General features: G+C 25.4%; 1 protein-coding gene and 1 long non-coding RNA gene across 4 annotated transcripts in view; one reads left to right on the forward strand and one right to left on the reverse strand.

Annotated features, from left to right (window-relative positions):
• The window catches only part of LOC127279009 (uncharacterized), a 140,718-nt gene that overhangs the window by 61,364 nt on the left and 61,563 nt on the right, over positions 1 to 17,791 (reverse strand). The gene's annotated exons all lie outside the window — the stretch shown is intronic.
• Positions 13,786 to 16,146, forward strand: LOC127279010 (uncharacterized). The gene is made up of 3 exons (XR_007842584.1): positions 13,786 to 14,120; positions 15,418 to 15,628; positions 15,893 to 16,146. It is a non-coding gene; the product is annotated as an uncharacterized LOC127279010 (long non-coding RNA).

The raw sequence follows: 17,791 nt of genomic DNA on the forward strand, positions 1-17,791 counted from the left end.
TAATTTGTTTATGAAAAAGCGCTGTTTTTTATAAACAAATTCAAATTTTTTTTTTTGTTAACATATTTTGAAAGTCGATAAAAATCTGAAACTTTTTTGTATTTTAATCATAATTCCTAAATTCAATAATCTTTTAGAGTTACATGTCATTGAAATTAGGTGTATTTCAAAAAAACTTGAAAAATCAGATTTTTAAAAATTTAGAACTCGAAAATTTGAGCACTTATCAAAAAATAAAAAAATACATAAACCTTTTTTTTCTACAAAGAATAAGAAAAAATATATTTAGACGAATTTAAAAGGTCATAGGTAAATCTCACGTGGAATCGCACATATGAGAGATTCTTTTTCAATCGCCCCAGCCCAAAAAGTCAATGTTCTGGGATTGGCTTCATACTTTGGTAAATTGTTGTCCTATATGATAGTAATAAATCCCTAAAATATAAACTCATTAAAAAAATATTTGTAGAAAGTAGAGGGGGTTGAAGTTTTGACGTTAAGGGTAACATTGTCATTTTCAAATCCGTATAACTATGACAAAAGTTAATGGATTTTAATTTATCTATAATGAATTTTAATGCATTTTTCACGTACTTTTCAAAAATGTATACAAAATTTAAAAAAAAAAAAATTTTGACCCCTTTTTTTTCAAAATCAATCCTTATTTTTCGATTTTCACCCCTTCGGGTATTTTTTTTTTAATTTTATTTTCATTGGAAAGCTGAGGTTTTTTCCCATGAGCTATGTAAATATGAAAATGGGACAACAATAATTTTGTGAGAAACAGAATATTAATGTAGGCGGTGCCAATAACGGGTATACACGTTATTTTGAAAGAAAAGGGGTGAACATTTTTTTTTTAATTTTGTATACATTTTTGAAAAGTACATGAAAAATGCATTAAAATACATTATAGATAAATTAAAATCCATTAACTTTTGTTATAGTTATACGGAATTGAAAATGACAATGTTACCCTTAACTGCACCCTTATCGGCACCGCCTACATTAATATTCTGTTTCTCACAAAATTATTGTTGTCCCATTTTCATATTTACATAGCTCATGAGAAAAAAACTTCAGCTTTCCAATGAAAATAAAATAAAAAAAAATACCCGAAGGGGTGAAAACCGAAAAATAAGGGTTGATTTTGAAAAAAAGGGGTCAAAAAATTTTTTTTTTCAATTTTGTATACATTTTTGAAAAGTACGTGAAAAATGCATTAAAATTCATTATAGATAAATTAAAATCCATTAACTTTTGTCATAGTTATACGGATTTGAAAATGACAATGTTATGTAACGTCCGGTGACGTTATCAGCTTGAAAATATGAAATTACTTGATTTTATTATATATATTTTTTTTTCTCCTTTTAAAAGATTATAAGAAAAATTTATGGAGATATATTGGACTTTCTTAAATCTTAAGAATTAAAATCAATATTTATATCTTTAGCTCAAAAATCAACAAACTCCAAGTTTAAAGAAATAAAATCATAAAATTCAAAAGTAAGAAAGTCCAATATATATACAATGATTGTTTCGAAAAATCACCTGGAGAGATCATATCTCGTGGTGATTATGGGACTCTGAAACCCATTAAGCGGCCCCTTTTATGATCTCTATTGTGCTGATTCCTTTTAAATTTAGAATATAAATTCCTTTATATATTATATATAGTTTTCTTCTCGGTATAGATAGAAAAATAATATTAATATTTACAATTTAAAAATTAACAACAATAATTTTTGTAAATAAAATATTATTTTCAACCTTACATTAATAAAATATTAATAAATAATGTAAAACTATTTGAAAAATATTAAATTTTTGTATCTTTTAAAGTTAAAATTCAATTATTTTTCTTTTTATAAAAATAATTGTACATTATAAAATATATTGTTTATAATAATTTTTCCTTATTATTTATAATTAAAATAACTTTTACATTATTTATAAATAAAATAATATAAGAAAATAGTTTACATTTAATAAATTGTAAATGTATAACTTTTTTAAAATTAATAATTCAAATTTTTAAAAATTAATAATTCAAATTTTTAAAAATTAATTAATTAAATATATCGAATATCGATAATCGATAATCGATTGTTGATGGATATATTTCCTATACATAAAAAATTTAAATAACTTTTAGTTAAAATAAATATTAATTATAAAAAATAATATATAGGGAATTTTATACATTATTATTAATAAATTATTATAAAAATAATCTAAAATTAATAAATAAATAATAGAAATAACTTTTATTAATAAATAATGTGTAAAGTTCAATATATAATTAAAAATTAGATTTTTTAATAAAATTTGTAATTAAATTTATAGGAAATTAATTGTATTGCTTAATATTAATATAAATAATTATTGTTAATTAATTAATAGTATAAAAATATGAAAATTGTAGAAAATAAGAAAATTGTCCAAGAAAAATTATAATTTCGCCATCTTTACGGAAATGTCGAGTTAAGCCCCCTCTTCAAGGGCAAGTTATCTCACTCAAGACACGCCCTTGAAACTTCCCTATTTTCGAGGGTTGGGACTTAAAGACCCAATCCTGACCTAAGACAATAATGCTTTTTCTTCATTTTCTTTTAGTAAAACCAATCATTAGATTTTTCCAACCTCTTTTTCCACCACTTGAAAATTTTTATTTCCAACCCTGAATTTTGGGGAAGGGACAATTCTTTAAAAACAAGAATTCTTTATAGAAAAATTCAGTTCAATCAGTTCAATCAGTTCAATCAGTTCAATCAGTTCAATCAGTTCAATCAGTTCAATCAGTTCAATCAGTTCAATCAGTTCAATCAGTTCAAGCAATTCAACTAGTTCTTTCAAATCTTATTTCTTTTCTTAAAAACAATTCTTAAAAGTTCGTGAAAGTTTTCTGAGTTTTATTTTCTTTTATATCAAATTTTAAGTGTTCTAAAATTAAAAACTTTTAAATTCTTTAAAAATTTAAATTCAAATATTCAAGTGTTGCCGCCATATTTTTTCTGGAAAAGTTGCAGTTTTTCTTGGACAAATTTTCAAAACATATTTTAAATAAAAGTAAGTAGAAAAGAATAAAATTATGATTTATAAATTCTTTTCACTTCTTAATCTTTCTATCAATTCCGACAAATTCTGGGGCAAAATGTGCCTCGTTATTTTGTCAAACCATTTTTAACAATTTTTTAAATTTACCTTTCCGAGAAAATTAAGGTGCAAAAATTTGTGCATCAAAATTTTTCTCACGTCCTTTTAAATTCAATTCCTTATTTTTCAACAAAAATTATTACTGAAAATTCCCGAGTTAGTAGACGAGAGTCTAGACTCAAAAATTTAAATTATATAGGATTTTTTAAATAAAATCTTATATAAAAAAAAGGAATTATTTGTGTTATATCTTCGGACGTAACATAGATAAATTTTTGGAGGCCCCGGAGGGATATTTCAGTGAAAATTTTTGTTCTTTCTTTATATTATTTTCGTCTTGATCGTAAATAAATAAATTATTTTTGACAAATTCCAAAAAGTTTTATAAAATTTTGGTAAAAATTCTTAATAAAATCTTAAAAAATCTTAAAAATTCTTAAAATTTTAATAAAAATCTTTAAAAAAAAAAATCTTAAATTTATAATAAAAATAATAAAAATTCTTAAAAATTCTTGAATTCTTAATGAAAATCTTAAAAATTATTAAAAATTCTTAATAAAAATCTTAAAAACTATTAAAAATTCTTAAATTGTTAATAAAAATCTTAAAAATTCTTGAAAATTATTAAAAATTCTTAAATTGTTAATAAAAATCTTAAAAACTATTGAAAATTCTTAAATTGTTAATAAAAATCTTAAAAATTCTTGAAAATTATTAAAAATTCTTAAATTGTTAATAAAAATCTTAAAAATTCTTGAAAATTATTAAAAATTCATAAATTGTTAATAAAAATCTTAAAAATTCTTGAAAATTATTAAAAATTCATAAATTGTTAATAAAAATCTTAAAAATTCTTGAAAATTCTTAAATTGTTAATCAAAATCTTAAAAATTCTTAAAAATTATTAAAAATTCATAAATTATTAATAAAAATCTTAAAAATTCTTGAAAATTATTAAAAATTCATAAATTGTTAATAAAAATCTTAAAAATTCTTAAAAATTCTTAAATAAATAATAAAAATCTTTAAAATTCTTAAAAATTCTTAAATAAATAATAAAAATTCTTAAAAATTCTTAAATAAATAATAAAAATCATAAAAATTCTTAAAAATTCTTAAATAAATAATAAAAATCTTAAAAATTCTTAAAAATTCTTAAATATATAATAAAAATCTTAAAAATTCTTAAATAAATTATAAAAATCTTGAAAATTCTTAAATAATAAATAATAAATCTTGAAAATTCTTAAATAATAAATCTAAATCTTGACAATTCTTAAATAATAAATTTAAAACTCGAGAATTCTTAAATCTTGAACCTTAAATTTTACAACTTAAATCTTAAATTTTTTTTTCTTGAATCACGAATCTTAAATCTTACCATTTTTAAATCTAGATACTTTTGGTTTGATTTCTAATGAATTTTTCTAATCTCTTCTCTTATATTTTTTTTTATATATACGCGCCATTTTTAATTTGCATTATGGACTATAGTCTTAAACCAATAAATTTAATTACATTTAAAAAGAAATCGGACTTCGTTAATAAAAAGATTCAATTTTTCAAATAATTCCGAAAAAATATGAATTTTTTTTTTATAAATAAAATTTATTTGTTTATAAAAATGGAGTTAATAAAAAATTATTAAATAAACTGTATTCTTTTATATAAGAGTAAAGCATAAAAATTCTACTCTCATGGGCCCTTATAGGGTTCCCTTTGTATAATAGCTAGGTCGCGCTGCCGCGTAACGCCGTCAGTACTTCGTATACCTGCCGCGACCCGAGCGTTATCTCGCGAACGCAAAGTCCCTCGCGGTTTTTAATATCATTTTTGATTTTTCTATCTTATGAATAATTATAAAAAGTAAAAAAAAAAAATTAATTATTAAAATAAATTTTATAATTAATACATTCTTATAAAAATCGTGTTGTGGATGCTCGTGACTCTCGCTGAACGCGTTGTGTGAGGGGAAACAGACCCTTAGTAGTTAGACGGCTGACTGGGTCAGCCATATACCGGCCATTACTACCACCACTAGTCGGCCATATTGAATATACTCTAGTAGATTCGCCCTACCCACCACCAACTCACTTCGACTTCCGCGCGCTATATCACAAACGCGACGTACCTTACGAATTCTAATAACATTTTTGTAATTTCCAAATCTTGATCTTTTCTTTTTTATAAATCAAATTCTAAATGAAATTCAAAATACTAAATCAAATTATGAATCAAATACTAAATTAAAAATTCTAAATGGAAATCAAAATTACTAAATCAAAGAAGAAGAAAAAACAACTTCCAATTCAAACTCTAAAAATAAACTCGAAATCGAATTCTAAATTAAAATCTAAAAACAAATTCTAAATTCTTTTCCTATTTCTAAAGTTGAATTCAAATTCTAAATCTAATTAAATTTTTTTTAAAATTCAAATTCAATTAAATTCTAAATATTAAAACAAATTTTACAATTATTTATGAACAAATTTTTTATTTCTATCCCAAAAGAGGATAACAAAGTTTTATGAACAAAATTTTTTTTTATGCCCAATGAGGATTTTTATTAAAACAAAATTTTTTATATTCCCGTAGAGGATCTTATATATTCTTATTAAGAAATCTTATTTTTGAATATTCCCAAAGTGGATATATTTTTTTTTATATATTCCCATCGAGAATTAATTTTTAATAAAATCAAATTACTAAATTCTTATCAAAATGTTACAAAAAATATCAAATTCAAACAAAACTAAAGAAAACGAAATCAGAGAAAATTTAAAAAAAATTTCAAAACTAAAAAAAAAAAATTTTTTTTTTCTCGACTTACACATCAAAAATGTCATATCTAAATTTTTGTCAATATATAATACCAAATTCAACAATTTTCAAAATGAACATAAGAAATAAAATAAGTTAAGTTTTATTAATTTTCAGATTGATAATTTGTGATTCGTTTATTACAATGTAATATAAGGTATTTAAAACCAATTATATTTCTTTTGAATGAACCATTTTACTATTTCTTCTTGTGATACAAATTTCTTAATAAAGAGTTTCTTTTTCTACTAAATTTAATAAAAGAAATTTAAGAAAAATCTAAACAATCAATTTAGAAATTGTAATGATAATTTGATTTTATTTAAAAAGATAATAAAACATTTATTGAATATGAATAAAAGATTGTTAGATATAATCAAGTAATAATAAATTTTTGAATGCAAACACCGTGATAGCTTGGTGCATTTATGAAAATAAATCCTGTAAAAATTTTAAAAATTGGTATTCATAAATTGAGGTTCGTTTCCTCCTTATCGCGCAGTAATGTTTGTAAAACAATTTTTGTTGTTATTTTGTTATTTTTTTTTATTATTTCAAATTCAGTAAGATACATGTTTTATATAAATGATTGTGTATAGATTGTGCATAGGCAAGGTTGCATTTCTTAATGAATAAAGTTTCGACTACTTTCAGAGGCAAGGTTGCATTCGTTAACAAATAAAGTTTCAATTACTTTCAGACACAACAGAGATTTTTATCTCATACGCAATGAAAATTTTTATCTTTAATTTAAAATCAACTTTTCTAAATCAGAAATATTAAAGTGAAAAATTATTAAAAGTATATAATAATTAGTATATTGAATTGTAATAAATAAGAACACATAATTGATTAATAAAAAAATAAATAAACAGGACATATAAACAAAAGTTAATTTTTCTTTTATTTTAAAAAAAAGAGAAATTTTTTTTATTCTTGTAAATTAATATTTTTCTTATATGTTACAGATTAAACTAAATCGAAATTTATAAAAAAAAATATCAGAAATTTTTTTTTTACAGTTTCAATTAAAGGAAAATTTTGCATTATATAGAATCAAAAAAGAAATTTAATAATTATAAATATTTGTAAGGATTCTCAAGAAAACCAACAACATTATAAGGAATACAACAACTCAACAGTAATCAACAATTTTTGTAAAATCAAGAAATTCAACAAAATTTTGTACAATTCTGAATAGTATTAAGTTATTTTGCGGTCAATTATTAAAAATTTAATTTATATGTTAAGACTAAAAATCATTTTTTTAAAAAAAAATTCAATAATTCATAAATTGTAAAAGAAAAGTAAAATTAAATAAGTTGCAGTTGCAAGAGAAATTGGTTGTATTTTAAATATGTATAAGTTAATAATCTGATTGAATTTGATCCTTATCGTGAAGCAACTATACATTCAACACATATCAATGGCTAACATATCTGGAAAACAAGCAGAAGACGTTTTATGAAGATTCTATACCTTTTATGTCTCTACAACAATTAGAAATGAGTTTACAATATACTCATAATTCAACTTCCACCAAAAGTTAACTTATTCCGAAATACATATAAATTCGGACATTAAAATGAATCTATATTTAAATTCATTAGTTAATGTGTGACAACAACCATTAAATATATCATCATCTAACAAAACAATAATGGAATTATTGTTTTAAAACACGTTAACCAAAAGTCAATTTATCAGAAATGTTATCAACCAAACATTTCATTCCATCAATTGGGAAAGAAGAAATTTGTCAACTAAAAGATACATACTATCTTTTAGAAATGTTCCAGAAACAGTATCAAGAAATTCGTCTATTGAAAATTCGCCTACACCTTAATCAATCATTATGATTAAGAATATCTTCAATTTGCATTAAATTCTTTCTGACTTAACAAAATGCTGTTTGTCATATAAGCAATTCTTAAACAACTGAAACAAAATCTTTACTTTCTTATATTATTATTATTTGATATAAAAAAGGGTTTATGTAGCAAAACTTGATTATTTCTTAAGGTTATGGTCACTTTTCGTCTTGCATCCTCAAGTAACCATTTTACGGTGGGGGTGTAACGTCCGGTGACGTTATCAGCTTGAAAATATGAAATTACTTGATTTTATTATAGGGTCAACCGGGGTAAATCCGAACGCTTTTAGTAAGTTTTAACAATAACATAAGTTTTTTCTTTAAAAAAAAATACTTCCGGTATTCTGGTGCATGAAGTTGTTACTTTACTTCCATAGAACAATTTTATGGAGTAGAAAAAATTTTTGATAAATTACAATCGCAGGAAACTTAGCGTTCGTATTTACCTCGATACTTTGCAACTTTCCTAAAATATGTGGGTAAATACGAACGCCACTGTATTTCAGAAAAATCTTAGGGAAAATAAATTTAAAGTATTGCAATTGTTAAACTTATATAAAAACTAAAAAAAAAATACGATAATAAACCTATTATGTAATAATGCATCATATATAAATACAAAAATCAAACAGGTTAAAAATTAAAATGCATTACACAATTAAAACCTTCAATAACTTTATCAAATCATAACGGATTTTTGCAAAACATGCTACAGAAAGTATTTTGGAGTGATTGAATGTAAATACAAAAATAAAAGTCAAATTTTTTAAATTCAAAATGGCGTACTTTCCTAAAACTTATTTTTAAAAATGATCAAATTTGCTAACCCTGAAACCCCCCGAGTAACAATTTTCGAGCGAATCCAATGAATTTTTTAATTCTCGTCCGCCATTTTGAATTTTGAAAAACTGACTTCAAATTGGTAATTAACGACCCCAAAAACCGTAGAATACCAAATTTTATTAAGATCCTGAAAAACTTTTTTCAACAAACCATTTGGCAAAAAAATTGAAACACTCCTTCGAGAGAACAGAGATTAAATTTCTGCTTATTAATTACTAACGAGGATACGTATAGAAAGAAAAACTTTTTTCTATGTACTTTTATAATGTTAAAATAATAGTGTAATCAAATAAAAACAATTTTGTGTGGCTTTGATGTAAAAAAAAATTATTAAAAATACCGTTCGGATTTACCCCAGTTTTCCAATTTTCTTGGGTAAATACGAACGGTCTGATATTATTAATAAAATTTTACAGAAGGCAAAAATCAAATATAGTTTCTGTTCTAGTATTCATAACAAACAATTATAAATAATAAAATGAATTTTTAGCTTCTTTTTCTTCAAATACGAGACAAAATACTGAAAGAGTGTAATCTTTGATTTTCAATCTTTTTTGCAATACTTGTTATCTTTGTTTATGCTGTTGCTAATTAACAAACAAAAAATGGGATAATACTTAGAATCTCTTCAAGAGGATCTGAGGTAAAAATTCGCATATCGAACTTATTTTTAAAAATTTTAATTAAGCTGAAATAATTAGCGTTCGGATTTACCCCCCGTTCGGATTTACCCCGACTGACCCTATATATTTTTTTTTCTCCTTTTAAAAGATTATAAGAAAAATTTATGGAGATATATTGGACTTTCTTAAATCTTAAGAATTAAAATCAATATTTATATCTTTAGCTCAAAAATCAACAAACTCCAAGTTTAAAGAAATAAAATCATAAAATTCAAAAGTAAGAAAGTCCAATATATATACAATGATTGTTTCGAAAAATCACCTGGAGAGATCATATCTCGTGGTGATTATGGGACTCTGAAACCCATTAAGCGGCCCCTTTTATGATCTCTATTGTGCTGATTCCTTTTAAATTTAGAATATAAATTCCTTTATATATTATATATAGTTTTCTTCTCGGTATAGATAGAAAAATAATATTAATATTTACAATTTAAAAATTAACAACAATAATTTTTGTAAATAAAATATTATTTTCAACCTTACATTAATAAAATATTAATAAATAATGTAAAACTATTTGAAAAATATTAAATTTTTGTATCTTTTAAAGTTAAAATTCAATTATTTTTCTTTTTATAAAAATAATTGTACATTATAAAATATATTGTTTATAATAATTTTTCCTTATTATTTATAATTAAAATAACTTTTACATTATTTATAAATAAAATAATATAAGAAAATAGTTTACATTTAATAAATTGTAAATGTATAACTTTTTTAAAATTAATAATTCAAATTTTTAAAAATTAATTAATTAAATATATCGAATATCGATAATCGATAATCGATTGTTGATGGATATATTTCCTATACATAAAAAATTTAAATAACTTTTAGTTAAAATAAATATTAATTATAAAAAATAATATATAGGGAATTTTATACATTATTATTAATAAATTATTATAAAAATAATCTAAAATTAATAAATAAATAATAGAAATAACTTTTATTAATAAATAATGTGTAAAGTTCAATATATAATTAAAAATTAGATTTTTTAATAAAATTTGTAATTAAATTTATAGGAAATTAATTGTATTGCTTAATATTAATATAAATAATTATTGTTAATTAATTAATAGTATAAAAATATGAAAATTGTAGAAAATAAGAAAATTGTCCAAGAAAAATTATAATTTCGCCATCTTTACGGAAATGTCGAGTTAAGCCCCCTCTTCAAGGCCAAGTTATCTCACTCAAGACACGCCCTTGAAACTTCCCTATTTTCGAGGGTTGGGACTTAAAGACCCAATCCTGACCTAAGACAATAATGCTTTTTCTTCATTTTCTTTTAGTAAAACCAATCATTAGATTTTTCCAACCTCTTTTTCCACCACTTGAAAATTTTTATTTCCAACCCTGAATTTTGGGGAAGGGACAATTCTTTAAAAACAAGAATTCTTTATAGAAAAATTCAGTTCAATCAGTTCAATCAGTTCAATCAGTTCAATCAGTTCAAGCAATTCAACTAGTTCTTTCAAATCTTATTTCTTTTCTTAAAAACAATTCTTAAAAGTTCGTGAAAGTTTTCTGAGTTTTATTTTCTTTTATATCAAATTTTAAGTGTTCTAAAATTAAAAACTTTTAAATTCTTTAAAAATTTAAATTCAAATATTCAAGTGTTGCCGCCATATTTTTTCTGGAAAAGTTGCAGTTTTTCTTGGACAAATTTTCAAAACATATTTTAAATAAAAGTAAGTAGAAAAGAATAAAATTATGATTTATAAATTCTTTTCACTTCTTAATCTTTCTATCAATTCCGACAAATTCTGGGGCAAAATGTGCCTCGTTATTTTGTCAAACCATTTTTAACAATTTTTTAAATTTACCTTTCCGAGAAAATTAAGGTGCAAAAATTTGTGCATCAAAATTTTTCTCACGTCCTTTTAAATTCAATTCCTTATTTTTCAACAAAAATTATTACTGAAAATTCCCGAGTTAGTAGACGAGAGTCTAGACTCAAAAATTTAAATTATATAGGATTTTTTAAATAAAATCTTATATAAAAAAAAGGAATTATTTGTGTTATATCTTCGGACGTAACAGTTACCCTTAACGTCAAAACTTCAACCCTCTCTACTTTCTACAAATATTTTTTTAATGAGTTTATATTTTAGGGATTTATTACTATCATATAGGACAACTATTTACCAAAGTATGAAGCCAATCCCAGAACACTGACTTTTTGGGCTGGGGCGATTGAAAAAGAATCTCTCATATGCATGTTCTTGTACATGTTCCAGTACAAGATCGTTGTTCCAATTATTTTTACATGTTCACTTGCTGCTCTTGTACATGACCTGGTGAATAAACATGTGCAAGATCGGTGCACGATCATGCATAAGATTGTGTACATGATCCTGTATAAGTTTTTTCAATGGGGACATTTACTGACGCTAAGTAATACAAATACACTTCAACTTCACAAAAAAACAGAAATAATGTTCATTTGAAACCGATTCACAATAATTAAAAGAATTATAAGCTTGAATATAAGAGATATAATATGACACGATATATTTTTTGTGGGGGGGTTTCATAGACAAGCTCACATGTGCTAAGGAGAATACTGTATGTTTTAAGCGCCCCTAACTTCATAAGAAAAAAAAAGTATTTTCAATGTATAATCTAACCGGATTGTAAAATTTTAAACACAAAAAAAGAAAAATAACCTAAAGTAAAGTCTCATTAATATTATTTATGATTGAATTACAATTTAATTAATAATTGTTGCGTTTAAGTCGGGGCTTCATCTAACTCTTTTTAGTTACGACATTGATCCACGTCGAATTTTTCTTAACTTGACTACTAAATATTGAAAAAAGAGATTATATATTGTTAAAGAGACTTCTATTAAATAGAAAATTTCGTCTTTTTCTCGTTTTTTTCCCACTTTATTAGTCAATTTACTAAAAATACATAGTGAATTTAAGAAAAAATGGTCTACAAAGTCTCTCCGTGTACAGAAAAATCACAAAACATTATTTTCAATCTTATTAAAAAAGACCAAAATGTTTTGGATAAATTTACAACAATCTACACATTCTTTTGAACAATTCCATGATTACATCAAGATTTCTTTTTGCACATATATACTTCTTTATATTTATTAATTGGCCCTTATTTGCTCTCAATAATAAGTTTTATTATTCCTGTTAAAGTAACAAAAAATAATTATTATCAGTTACATTTCGTAGAACTAATTATAGCAAGAATTCTCCAGTCAATAGACATAATAAAAAAGCAAATGCTACTTAGATGAAGCTGCAGTGGGATATAAACATAACCCCTCTAGATAAGGACATTGACCACGAAGTAGTATAAGGAGCCCCCACTGCATAAGCAATTTCGTGAAAAACTTGTTCCCAGTTTTCCGACTGCCTTTCAATTTGGTAGGTTCGCCTTTTAAATTGACAGTTGTGCCAGCCTGTTTTTTCTTTAAAACTGTAAATAATTTTTTAGTGACGAGTGATTGTTACGAAAAAAGTGAAAAATTATTAAAATAGTTTCGTTGTTTGCGCGTAATCAGTTATACGTTTTTGAGAAACCAATTGTGTATTCAAATTAATAACGCAAGTAGTTAATGAATTAATAGTGAGTTTTTTTAAATTAATTTGTATACACAATTATTTTCAATGAAACAGTTAAACAGTAAACCGTTTGTAAAAAATTCATCTTAAGTGTTTTTGTTATATTTAAGGCATTTAAAGGTGACGAATATTATGATGCAATTTATTTCCCAATTCTGAAATTACTACTAATTTTTTTTTAAAAACAATAATAAATATGGTTTCAGGTCTTTGAATTATTGTTCAGTGGAGGGTTGCAACTCTTCTTATAATAAGAACAGTAGACATAAAGATGATGATTTAGACAAATAAAATTCAAATAATTTTACTGATATTTAACTTTAATTTAAAATAATAGTAAATTTTATAAAATATTTAGTCAGTCACATTGTAGAACAAAGTAACGACATTCAAGTGTACAAAATTTATCATCAAAGATGGAAAAAAATTAATATACTTTTAAGCCGAAAATAATACTTTCTATTGTCAAAAATTTTTTTTCTTTTTAAAATTGTTGATAAGAAAATTATAAAAAAAATTTACGATTAAATTTTTAAAAAATTGGAATAGAAAAAGTGATGAAAAACGTAGATTTTAATTTCGTATTTAAGGTTACTGAATAACTAATAAATTTGGAACTCTATTTTAATGAAATGAAAATTTTTTATTGAATTTCTTATATGTATAACGGTTATAATCTTCTTCATTAATATTATATTATTTATTCAGGTGGCTATTGCAGAGCAGTGGAAGCAAGTCATTCCAAATAGCGATCATTTGCAAGAAAAATTTGCGATTTGTGATCTGCACTTTGATGAATGTGATATAATTGCAGAAGATGTGATAAAACTTCCAGACGGAACAGAATATCGTTCCAAAGGAATTCGACCAACCCTTCAACCAAATGCTATTCCAAAACATTTTCCAAGTGTAACAGCCAAAAAAACACTTCTTCCATCGCCTACTAAAACAGTACCCTAAAATAAAGACTTTGGAAAAGAATCAGACTTTGCAAAAATTTACAAAAACGCTAGAGCAATTCCTTTGCCATCAACATTTTGGCTTTTGGCAAAGTGTCCAGATTCCATTGCAATTAATAAATGGGACAACACCCTAAACCGTTCTCCTTTAAGGCTTGTCATAAATAGAATTAAAAAAGTCAATGTAATTTTTTACGTACAATTAACAAACTATAATATATTAGTGAAGATGGATAGGGAATAACACAGCCCCACAAAAAAAATACCCTAACCCTATGTATTTTGACGCGCTGAACACGAATCCGAAGTCCGTTTTGCTCCATCACGTCAGGATTTTTTTCTAACCTCAAAAAACATGTCGGGCTTTGAGAAGTAGGCGATTTTTTTAAAAATTGATGTATTAACTTCAAACTTGGTAACTGGGGGTTTTTTGTGTCGCTGATTCCGAATCTGAAGTTAGATTTTCAAAATCCAAAATGGCGGATCCAATATGGCGGACGAATTTTAAAAAAATTTTAAGATTTACTTTAAACTTGGTATCTAGGGGTTTTTTGGGTCGCTGATTACGAATCTGATGTCAGATTTATAATATCCTATAATAGTCCCCCTACCAAAAAAAAATTCAAGGGGTAGTTCCCCCCCATAAATCAACTTTTGGGGAAAAACAAAACATACGTGTTAAATTGTTTTTAAAAAACTACAAAACTGCCAAGTTTCAGAAAAATCGTCGTATGGCACTTCCCTAGTGTTACTTGTCAGCAACTTAGAAAATCTGTAGATACCAAATTTCATAATAATCTGACAATTTTTTAAAAATAATTCCTTAATATTGAATCAGACATGTCGAATTTCGGAAATCTGACATCAGATTCGTAATCAGCGACCCAAAAAACCCCTAGATACCAAGTTTGAAGTAAATCTTAAAATTTTTTCAAAATTCGTCCGCCATATTGGATCCACCATTTTGGATTTTGAAAATCTAACTTCAGATTCGTAATCAGCGACACAAAAAACCCCCAGTTACCAAGTTTGAAGTTAATACATCAATTTTTAAAAAAATCGCATACTTCTCAAAGCCCGACATGTTTTTTGAGGTTAGAAAAAAATCCTGACGTGATGGAGCAAAACGGACTTCGGATTCGTGTTCAGCGCGTCAAAATACATAGGGTTAGGGTATTCCGGTCAAAAGTACATGACACTTTTTTTTTTTTGTGGGGCTGTGTAATTTTAAATTTTGATTTACTTGGAGGAAAAAGAAATTAAGTTTCCTGGCATTGATTACGTCGAAAATGTTAACGACATTGTGTTTTTGCTCCAGGAATTAGATAAACTTAATCCTTGCGCAAAGAGTGATAAGCCGAGATTAACTAAAATAATTAAATTACATATACAACAAAGTATCATGATTATCCTAGTCTAAAAAAGACAGAATAATACATGATACTATGATATTTACTGCATATGAATATTTTTTTTTCCAGAGCTCAAAATTGCACTGGAGTTGTTTTGGCAAAAGCAAAAGGAACGAGAGGAGTACAGTCTAAGTATTGCTCGGAATGCAAAAAATTGTGGAAACTGATGCGTGGAAGAAAAAATGAAAAACAAAAGAAGAAAAAGTTGAAAGTTAAAAATGAGGAATTGCAAAAAAAGGCGAAGAAAAACGTGCGAGCTAATAAAAATTCGGAGAAATAGGTATTAATATAACTAATTAATAAATAATTTAATTTAATTCTCCGAGTTGACACAAGTCAGGGAAATATCAGGAAAAAAATTTTTTATCGGGAAAGTGATGGCAAAAATTTTTTTTTATTTGGAAAAGTTTTCGTATTGAATAAAACAACAAATTTAAAAATAATTAAAATAATAATGCTCTGCACCATTCAATCCTTGATATAATTAAATTTTAACAAAGAAAAATGTTGATTAAATGTTTAATGATAAAAAATTTCATTTTAGCATAAAAAAATGATAGACGTATTAAAAGGACTACAAGAAAAGTGTGCACAGACCAAACAGGAAGTTATTTCTGAAGCAATTAAGCATTTATCAAAAGTAGAGCAGTTGGCTGTGGAGGCTTGTTTTCAGGCATCTAAAGTAAAACAACCTAGAGGCGTGAGATATAATCGTCAATGGGTATATGAGTGTATCTTATTAAGAATAAAAAGTCCGGGTGGTTACAAACACTTAAGAAACCATAAGATTCTCGCCTTGCCGTCCTTGCAAACGCTGGACAGGTGCATGCGAAGAATGAAAAGCTCCTATGGTTTCGATGAAAACGTCTTTGAGGCTTTAAAGGTGAAGACGGAAAAAATGAATGAAACAGATAAACATGATAATTAGAAGTTTTATGTTTTAATTAAATAAAGTTGACGCTTCAAATATATAAGAAAATAATTTTCTGCTTTCATATTTTACAGGAGCCATACTAATTGATGAAGTAAAACTCTCAGTAGGTCTCTCGTATAGCACCGCCAATTTGCAATTTGAAGGGTTCACTAATTTGGGTGAACATACCCCTGAGCACAAAAAGTCGCAACTCGCAGATCACGCCCTAGTATTTATGTTCCAGTCATTTATGACTGGAGAAGTACAGACTTTGGGATGTTTCCTGAGCAAAGGAAGTGCGTGCGGTACTGTGCTCCACAAATTGCTTACTGAATGTATATTATTATCCGAAAATTCCGGTTTAAAAATCGATGTCATAACCTGCGACACGGTGTGCCTTAACCAGACTCAACCCAAAAGTCTTTGCTCAGTAAAAATTTTTTTTCCAGTAAAAGTATATGAAAAATAGAAACTTTTCTCACAAAAATCAAAATAATCTGTAGAGCCGTTTTTAAGAACGGTCCCATTGAATATTTTCGCCATTAAAAGTACATTTCTTTAAATGAAAATAGCGAAAAGAAGTATATTATTGTATTACAGTTTATGTCGCGGATCGAGGGGGCACATTTACAAGCCCTTCCAAGAAACATAGTGGGGTTTTGGGGTTAAAACCTCCACCCCCGTGAAATTTTGAATTTTTTTGACAAATCTGAGCAAACATAAAATCTTTTCTGAAACATTTTTTTTCCTACGCCCCTGAAAAAAACAAATGAACCTATAATAATTTTTTTACCAACTTCTCTGTTTGTCAAATTAATTTTACCAACGAAATAATAATCGTTTTGTATTGTATACGAGTGTGAATTAAGAAAATATTATTGGACTAAAATTTTAGTGTTTTCGTTAATGGAGACATCTCTTTTATCTTGCAAAAGCATAATAAATTCACTTTTAAACGATTTTCATCTCACTATAAAAAGTCATAATGGGATTTTCCTACATTTTTTTCACTATCACTGATAGAGATTTTAATCTACAAAATCGTTGGTAATAGCCGTTCTTATAATGCGGCAAAAATACAGACTCTAAAATGAAAAACATAAAATTTTGAAATTTTCCCATTTTAAATAATTGTCAAATCTCCGATGATTTTGAAACTTTCAATGTAGGTAATAATAGTACCAACTTTTAATGTAGTAAAATAACTACTGACTGAGAAATTACAGCAGATGGGAAAATTCTCATTGCCGAACGTAAACTTACCATGTTTAAAATAGCAATTATCTGGAAGGTGGGAATTTTCTTTTTACCAAATCAAGGAATATTGACATTTTTAATATGGTACAATAATTTGTTTAACCCATATCGGACAGCTGTTCGATTAGTCGAACACTACAATTTTAGACGCACTTACAAATGGGTAAGAATTCCTGAAGTGGCCCCCAAATATTTTTTGTGTAATAGAAAAAAGTGATACTCATATATTTTAGTAGTCCATGATGTCACTAAAAAACCCCTGAAACGATTTTT

Source organism: Leptopilina boulardi, unplaced genomic scaffold (genome assembly GCF_019393585.1).
Source record: "Leptopilina boulardi isolate dan_hultmark-lab unplaced genomic scaffold, ZJU_Lbou_2.1 LbouV2_213, whole genome shotgun sequence".
NCBI classification, from domain to species: Eukaryota; Metazoa; Arthropoda; class Insecta; order Hymenoptera; family Figitidae; genus Leptopilina; species Leptopilina boulardi.